This window comes from Cebus imitator, unplaced genomic scaffold, assembly GCF_001604975.1.
Source record: "Cebus imitator isolate Cc_AM_T3 unplaced genomic scaffold, Cebus_imitator-1.0 Scaffold336, whole genome shotgun sequence".
Lineage (NCBI taxonomy): Eukaryota > Metazoa > Chordata > Mammalia > Primates > Cebidae > Cebus > Cebus imitator.
Window position 1 is genome coordinate 2447136 of NW_016107651.1, and position 9493 is coordinate 2456628.

Consider the following 9493-nt stretch of genomic DNA (forward strand, 5'->3'; position numbering starts at 1 on the left):
AGAAGAGACATGATTCAGGCTTTCTTTTTTAAAATTTGAGTGTTTTTGCTGCATGCCAAATATGTATTTCTGCATTTAGAGAAGAATGTTCCCAAGCATAAGGAGTGGAGTAGAGTTGAGTTCTATTCATAGCTCATCAACTCCTATATAGAATTCTCCTGTAGTCAAATTATATATTTTAAATGTCGATAGAATATCTTGACAATTTTTATATAAAATACAATATTCTCTTTAGTTGCTTATAGATGGTGGATATAGTAGACCTTTCTCAAATGTATAGTTCGTAGAAATTTTCTTCCATTCTCTAGGTTATCTATTGACTCTGTTAATTGTTTCTTTTGCAGTGCCGAAGCTCTTTAGTTTAGATACGATTTGTCAATGTTTGCTTTTGTCCCATTGCTTTTGCTGTTTTCTTCAAGAAATCTTTGTGCCTGTGTCCTGAATGGTATTGCTTAGGTTGTCTTGCAGGATTTTTATGGATTTGGGTTTTACATGTAAATCTTTAATCCATTTGATTTAATTTTTATATATGGTATAAGGAAGGGATCCAGTTTCAGTCTTGTGCATAGAGCTAGACACTCTCAGCAACAGTGGCTGAATAGGGAATACTTTCCCCACTGCTTCTTTTTGTCTGGTTTTTCAAAGATCAGATAGTTATAGGTGTGCAGTGTTATTTCTGGTTTCTTTATTCTGTCTACGTGTCTGTTTTCAGACCAGAATCATGGTATTTTGGTTATTGTAGCCCTGTAATATAGTTTGAAGTAGGGTAGCATGATGCCTCTGGCTTTGTTCTTTTTGTCTAGGTTTGCCTTGGCTATTTGGGCTCTTATTTGGTTTTTCAGGTTTTGTGAAGAATCTCAATGTTAGTTTAATAGGAATAGCATTGAATAGCATTTTCACTAACCACTTAAAATTCACTTTTCTAAAGACGACATACATACGGCCAAGAATCATATGTTAAAAAAACCTCAACATCACTGATCATTAGAGAAATACAAATCGAAGCCACAATGTGATATTATCTCACATCAGTTAGAATGGCTATCATTAGAAAGTCATAAAATAACAGACGCTGGCAAGGTTGTGGAGATGCTGGCAAGGTTGTGGAGAAAAAGGAACGCTTATACACTGTTAATTGGAGTATAAATTAGTTCAGCCATTGTGAAAGACTGGGTGGCAATTCCTCAAAGATCTAAGAAAAGAAATACCAATTGAACCAATAGCAATTGTATTACTGGGTATATAACCAATGGAACATAAATTGTTCTATTACAAATATACATACACTCATGTGTACATTGCAGCACTATTCACAATAGCAAAGAAATGAAATCAATCTACCTGTACATCAATGATAGGCTTAAAGAAAATGTGGTACATATACATGGTGGAATACTATGCAGCCATAAAGAAGAAGAAGATTATGTCCTTTGCAGAGACATGGGTGGAGTTGGAGGCCATTATCTCTAGCAAACTAACACAGGAAAAGAAAAGCAAATACCACATGTTCTCACTTATAAATGGAAACTAAATGATGAGAACACATGGACATATAGAGGGGAACAACACACACTGGGGCTTATTGAAGGCTGGAAGGTGGGAGGAGGGAGAAATTAAAAAAAAATAACTAATGGGTACTAAGTTTTTTACCTGGGTGATGAAATAATGTGTATAACAAACCCCATGACATAGGTTATCTATATAACAAACCTGTACCTGTACCCTAAACTTAAAAGTTAAAAAAAGAAAAAATATTCATAGTTTGGTAAAGCATGTTTTATTTTTTTACTTGAAAGTTTATGGGGAATGATTCAAACCACTTCATATTCCAAGTCATAGTCTGTTTCTTCGTAGAACAGAAAAAGTAATATCTTTCCTTACCCGTTGCTATTCTATGGCTGTGATTGCTATAACAAAACACAAGTTAAACAGAGAAAAGCCTACAAATGTATTTAATAAATGTGACATGGGAGCCTCCAGAAGTAAAGATTCAAATAAACAGGGAAAGTGGTGTACATTTTATGCTAAGTCAGATGAAGAAGTGGACAGTTGTCGGAGAAACATGATTAGACAAAAGGGGATATGATCTAAAAATCTCAGGTGGGAGGGGAGACTTAGCAAGGCCTGTCCGTATTCTTCAGATTCTTCTTGCTATCTCTGTGTTTCATTCCATTTTCCTAGGTATAGGGCAGGGCCTATGACCTATTTTTAGGGGAAGGTTACTTACGTTTTAGGGCCTACTTTAGGGTAGAAGTGCAGGGAATTTGGTCTCAATTTGAGGACTTGTTTCTGTTGTTTCTTTAAATGCCACTGTATTTTGTGGTAGGCTGTCCTGAACCCCATCATCTTTGTGCACATCGCAGATAACATCAATGTTAATGTCTGTGTCAGATAGGTTTCCCATCACGTACAGAAATGGTATTTGAAAGGAAAACAAATGTCAAGCATCAGTCAGGTTAACATGTTACTCATGCTTTCAAATTCTATTGCACAACTTTTGCAATACAGGACTAATGAAATTTTCCCAATAGTTGTTGCCAAACAAAATGTTGATCCAAGTAGGTGGAGATGAGTAGCAGCATTTGCATTTCCAAGGGGCACAGGGAATTTGTTAAATGTATGTTCACACATAGGACTCAAGGGAACTTATTTTGAGAGAAATCTGAAGAAGGTGTTTTCACAAAGCACTTAAAATTCAGTGTTTTGATGTATCATACAGTATGTCGTTTTTAGGTCATTTTGGTTTCACTCATGTGCTTTGTTATTGACTCCCTTTGTGTTAGAACCTGATGTTTTTGCTCATCATATTTCTTGTGTGACTTAACTTGGGAATGTTTTAAAACATTTTTATCTGTTGCATGAAAAATACCATCTATTCCCCAGTTTATACAATAATGTTTAACAAGTATAGACATACTATACGAACCTAACGTGTACACTAGTTATCAAACTTTACTAATACACATCAAAACATGCTATTTCTACTAATACACAAACCTGGTAAACAAATCTAAGTCCATTATTTTCAGCTATTGGCATTTCTATTTAAGGCGAAAATGTAATTTCTTCATACTTTTTTCATGTAGCTGTCTGGATAGGTTAGGTTATGCTAATGGGAACAAAGCCAAAACTCTTCAGTTGCTTAAAAGAGAAGAGGTTATTTCTTGTTCACAGTATCTGTGTGTGTGTATCATGAGTTGGCTGGTGGCTCTCTTGTGGATAGTTTTCCTCACATTGGAGCCTCAGTTGAAAGAGGAGCCACGAACGTTGCTGGCAATCTGGGTAGACAGTCAAAAAATAGAGTGTGGCAAATTGTGCACTCATTAACCTGTTACCTAGAATAAGAAATAGCTGGAATAGTTTTGAACTGTCCATATTACTAATAAAATCTGCAGACAAAACCCTATTAACCCTATGTGTGATCTAAATCGTTGTCTCTAATATCAAATACTTAAAATTCTCTGTGGAGTGTGTGGGGTTGGGTGAGAGGAGAGATATCACACATTTGATGATTACAAAGTCAGGATCAAAACTTCCTGCATCTACCACAGAATTCTGAACACAGTAGGTTCAGAGAACACATCTACCATATGTAGCAAATACTCTATTATGATTTGTGCTTTAGCTCCAAATTTCATGTCTTGTAAAACTGAGTTTGAAATAGTCAAACTCCTTTAGCATAACCAAGTAAAATCAGCATTCCCCATCTCTCTCTTCTCATCTCATTCTTATACCCTTGGTTTGCCAACATAGGACATATCCCATAATGGAAAGCTCAGGTCCTTCAGGCTGCACTCAGCAGTGCTCTCAAAAAGAAAACAAAGAAGAAGAATCCAAAAGATTAACAAAACAAAACAAAACACAATCATGCTAAAAAACAGAGATTTCAAAATACAGAATAGGCCAATAAACCAGAAATGTGAATGACCAAGAAAATTGGTTGGCCATTTCCATGTATCTTTCTCAAATCAACAAATAAAATCATCATCTAAATTTGTCCAGGATATTTTTATTTATCTTATATATTTTTCACTTGCTTTTTTTGTTGTTGTAGTTGTTGTTGTTGTTATAAAGTTCAGAACTCCATATTTTAAAAATCCTCTGCATTTGGTTTGAGTGTAGCCAGATAGAAGCATAGGAACATATCTGGCTTGTGTTACCTGCTAACACAAAGGGCACACCTAGCCACCCAGTGGATCAGAAAGCTGCTAGCTAATACAGTTAACCTAGTGTGATAGGAAACTGAGGGGGGAAAAGAAGAGACAGAGGCAAAGAGAGACATCATTGGCATGAAGAAAAGACTTGTACATAAATGCCATTTTCCTGGGGAAGGTTAATTTTTTACTTTTCCGAATTAATTTTTGTGCTAGTACTCAGATACTTAGTTTATCTCTCTGCTAGTCCATAAACAAATAGTGAATAATTTCTGGATGAATAATACTGGATATTGCAGATTCTCCTTTCCTGCAGTTCTCAATCTAGTCCCTTTGACCTCTATTACAGAAAGTTATTTTTGCTGATAATCTATGGTTTTAAGCCTACTGACAGGCCACTCCATGTGGTACATTCCTGCTAAGTAACTTAATTGAGATCAGATTAGTCTGAGACAATTACCTAGATTAACATATTTATGAAACCAGCCTTGGCATTGCCTGAAACATGAAAGCAATGAGAATGAATCTAGAAAAAAGAAACAAGAACTTCCCCTCCTCACCCTCAAAAAAGGAGTAGTTTAGAATGTCATAATTTTTTTATAATTTACAGATACTCTTTCATTTTCATGTATTAGCATTAGAATTGTTAAACTTACAGTGCCTAGTGTTATTAAATTATAATTAGTATACTTTAGGCTGTGGGAGGCGATGCAATAGAGAAATCAAAGTTTTAAAAATCAAGTTTTAATAGCAACAGCAGTTCACACAATTAAGCTAGCAATTCAGTGAACTGCATCTTTTACAAATTCCAAGCTTTGCCGCATCATGGGGTGACTTTATAGCCTACTGTTTTCACATCCTTGTTGATATCTTGAATTAGTCAAGCATCTGTTACCCCAATGAAGTCAGATATCTATTTCAATACTTTTGTTTTCTGCATTGCAGTCATGATCTCATTGCTTTTGTATATGTTTAGAAATGAAAAACTTGTTTCTAATACTTTCTGTATTTATTTTTTTCACATGCTTGTTAACAAAGGGCAGCTATGAGGGGTTCTTTTTCAAATTGATCTATATAAAGGCACATTCTCTCAATGTTTCCATACTTTGTTGATGTTGTTGCCATGAGAAAACTATTCAAGTCAAAAAGAGGATTTATTCTGAAACTTAATTGAGTAAATTGGCAGGTAGTCATTAACTGTGCTTTGGTAAACCACCGAGTTCTGGATCATTTTACTTCCATCATAATGTGTAGACAAAATAAGAAGGTGTTAACCTAAGGAATTTAGATAATTTTTATTTGAAATACTTTTAAAATACCTTGATATCAAGTATATTAAATATATTAGGCATAGTAAGAAAAACGAAAAAGCATATAACCCATTTTAAATCTCATACTGTTAATAAAATGGCTCTAGTCAACATACTTTTCACTAAGTTGTGATTTTTTTAATAGCATAAAAATGAAGCGCAAATATTTTCAGCTAAATACCTTTTCTAAGTTCTAAGCATTAGAGAAAAAGTCTCAAAATATATTCCTTTTTATATTAAGTTCAATCACTGTTATTGAAATGCTTTAGATTCAAAATGTTAAGCTGACAGAAGAGTGACTGGTATGAAAGGGGAACAGATATCCTTCTTTAAATTTTGCTCACATGTCACATGGTTGTCTGGAAGACTATCATTTAATGCTAAGTCTTTTCTTTCTCCCTGTTATAGTTGATACCCTTTCATCCTGGGTGGGCAAAACAGATTACACCTCCCAATAAAAAGAATAAAAACATACAGCTGTAGGTGGTTTGGAGTTCTGAAACTATATGCTATCCAGAAAAATAAACATTGGAATTATATTAAGAATGTATTGATTGCATGAATGGCAAACAACTTTCAAATAACAGCAAATATTATCCATAGTTTATAAATTCTCAAAATAACAAAGGTGCTTCAATCAATCAAAAATAGCTATTTAAAATGGCTTAAAAAACAACGGGTGTTTGACACATTTTATCAAGACAACAGACGATTCTAAACATAGCTCACTCTTCATACTTTAGTATCTGTGGATCAGAAAGAATCAATTACTTTACTTTTGTCTCCAAGGATTTATTGAAGGGCTAAGGAGGGCAGAGAACTGGAAAAAGTGACTGTCAGAGCAGTTAAAAAGTTTTTTAATTTATATATCTTAAATTTTATAAAATCATGTCTAGGAAGACATTTTTAATTATAGAGGAAAAAAACAAAGGCTTGCCTGGGAGCACACAGTCCAACACAGGGAGAGATTTTACATGAATACAGGACTTTTGCACTCAGAATCTAGGTGTGTATTTATTCACCCTGAGTTTTCTCAAAAACAAAACTGAAAAGAAGAAAAAAGAATAAGCTAAGGTAAAGGGTGGATATTGTTAAGGAGGCTTTTCTTTCCTTTCAAATTAAGGTGTAGCTAAGTCCAGTTAGTGGGAGGAATGGATGGAAAAACACGTACTGTGTTTAGGATTCAAAATAAATTGGCAGCTCCTTGAGGAAGTAAAAGGAGGATAAAGTAAGAAGAATGCAGAGGCTGCAACTGAGGACCCCAGGGATTCATTAAGCGTGGTTCCATCAGTCATACATGGCATGTTCACTCTCTGTATTTAATGGGCGTTGGAGGAGGAGCTCTATAATCTTTCCAGTAGTTTTGCTTCTTTCAGGTTCGTTGTGTCAGTTAGTTGGATGGTACTTGATTTTTGCATGAGGCGGTCAGGAAGGGCCAAGGGCACCTTTGTGAAAAGCACATTAACAGAGCAAATGTTAAAGAAACCCAGCCATATTTAGTATTTCTCTTGTTCTGCCTGATTGCCTAAGACTTCGCTGGTAAAAACTTTAGAGGAGACAGTTTGAGAAGACATATCAAAAATGTTTTTAATGTCTATTTATTATATGAATTCTAAAATATTATACAAAAAAATTGTACAAGTACACAAAGATGTACAGAGAGATAACTGACATATTCATGCTCACAAAATGTTAAAAATGATGGAAATATCAAAAAAATAGAAGATGGTTTAACTACATTACTCTGTGTCTACAAAATGAGTTAATATGCAGTAACTGATTGTTATAATTAAGAAATGTATAACAATATATCGCTAACAGAAAAAGCAGATTTTAGACATTATGTTCTGGTTTAAAATTATCTCATACATGTTTACATAGGTTGAAAGATACAAAGTTTCAAACATAGATATGAATGTTTAAGTTCTGTGTTGCAGATCATAGAATATTTTGATACTTCCTTTTACTTGAATTTTCTAAGTTTTCTTCAATGCCTATTGACCATTTTTCTAAGTGTAAAAATGCTCAACAGTAAATATATGAAGAAAGCCTTCCCATTACCAAATTTGAGTAGCAATACCAAATTTGACATATAAAACTCAATACTGCCTTGCAATTCATTAATCAAAAGGGCATCTGCAGAACCCAGTGACTTTTTCAAGGAATCTGGATGCCGAGTTTTGAAAAAACTCCCTTTTCTGAAACAAATCTTTTCAAAATAACACTTTGTATCATAATCCTTTTGGTTTGTGTGCTTCCACTAAGTCTACATGACCTAAGTCATGTGTAAAATAAGAATATTTAATAAGCTTGGATGATTATTCTTAATGCTGACAATATTTCTGAATACAAAATCTTATCATCCAAACATTATTCCCAGCAAACTGTAACTGAGAGTTTGTATGATTATTTTTTACTCATTTTGATGGTTTTGCAAAAGAAATACACATATTTTCATCTATTGCAGGTCAAATAGTTCCAGAAATCCTTGTGAACATTACAACATAGGTAAGATAAATCTTATAAGCCTTAAAGTATTCTGAGATACCTGTTATTTGTATGTGAGCTGCTCCTTTTTGACCTGAGTTATGATAGGACAAGGTTCATATCCTTAGCACTTCTGACATTGTATCTGGTGCTCCATCGTTTGGCTTGCTCAGTACCTGAATTAGCCCATGGACTCTCATTTTGTGGTGTCTACCCTGTGGGTAATCTTGCTGTCCTCTTTTTGATACTTCTTTGGTACAGCGTATTCTATTTTGTGTGTTGAATGCTGAATTTTTAAAAATGTTCCAAAAATTTTACAGTCTACGGTGTTCTGCCTTGTAAATACTATGATATTTAATATGAATGCAAAGTGGAAAAAGCATGCTCTTATTTATCAAAGTAAGTTAACAATATAGCATTTAAGTTTCTTCTTTGGTGATGCTTGGCCAATTTGCTTAATGTTTTAAGCGTGGGGAAAAAAAATGACTGAAAAGTTCTGTCTAAAGAATTGCGAAATTTGGACTTGATGATATAATTTAAAATAGAGGAAGTCAGTTTATTCACGTAGATTTATTGGCATCTCCTACCGTATACTGACTGCAGGTATTGGGCCAAAGGTGATTTTTACCCAAAGATGGAAAAAGACCTCTTACTTGCTGACTTATAAATTGTTGTATCTCTGAGAGAAAGAACCAATAAAATAGGATGAAAAAGGGTTTGTGGAACGTAGAGCTAAACATATTTAGATGTGGTTTCTATTTCAGTTATTTCTCAGCATGTCTCTTTGAGCAGATTACTCATCCTCTTTGACTTTTGTCTCCCTTTATAGCAAATGCAGAAAATAATGTGAAACTTAGAGTGTTGTAGAAATTAAATATGCGTTTTTATATAAGGAAACAAATATAATTCCTGGCATTTGGCAGTGCCTTTTTCTCTAAATACCTAAAATGCTATGGGTGAAAATGCTTGTTGAAAATAAATTTTGCAGAAATTGCCAGTGTCATATCTTGTTGTATTTAGCAAGGAATGTACAACATTTTGCTTGTCGGGTGTTATTTTAAATGTCTGTGGAAACTTAATGTGCTCATTCACAGTGTTCCTGGCTACTTCTATTTCTGCCTCTCAGCTCTGTTGCTTCCATGGCCTGTCCTTAGGTCCAAGTCTTTTGAACTTTTTAAGTCTGATTCTTCCTATCTACAATATGGGAATCATACTCATTGGAGATTATGAAATTTAAGTGAGATTATCTACATCTGTGGCTTTCAAAAGTATAAAATACTATGCAATTATGCTGGCATGTTGTTGCTATTATTATATGTAGATGCTTAAATCACTAAAAAGACTGATCAGAATTGAGAATATTAGCCTGTGTCCAACTGTACAATTTGCAAATTCAAGACTCAATGAAAGTAGTAGATTGGACTGTCAAAATGCCATGCTTGTGAATAATTGAGCAAATCAGCTTGGTGCAGTCTTACTCTTCACATAATTTAGGACTAAGGAGCACTGAGGGCCACTGGCCAAGCAGTTGTATGCTGATGC

At 34.3% G+C, this 9493-nt stretch overlaps 1 long non-coding RNA gene across 1 annotated transcript in view; it reads left to right on the top strand.

Moving 5' to 3' along the window:
- LOC119467827 overlaps nt 1-9187 on the top strand; it is a 58548-nt gene extending 49361 nt beyond the window's left edge. Inside the window, exons 2-3 of the long non-coding RNA XR_005196451.1 lie at nt 7932-7972; nt 9106-9187. This is a non-coding gene — a long non-coding RNA (uncharacterized LOC119467827). The remainder of the gene's footprint in view (nt 1-7931; nt 7973-9105) is intronic.
- Nucleotides 9188-9493: the final 306 nt, after the last annotated feature.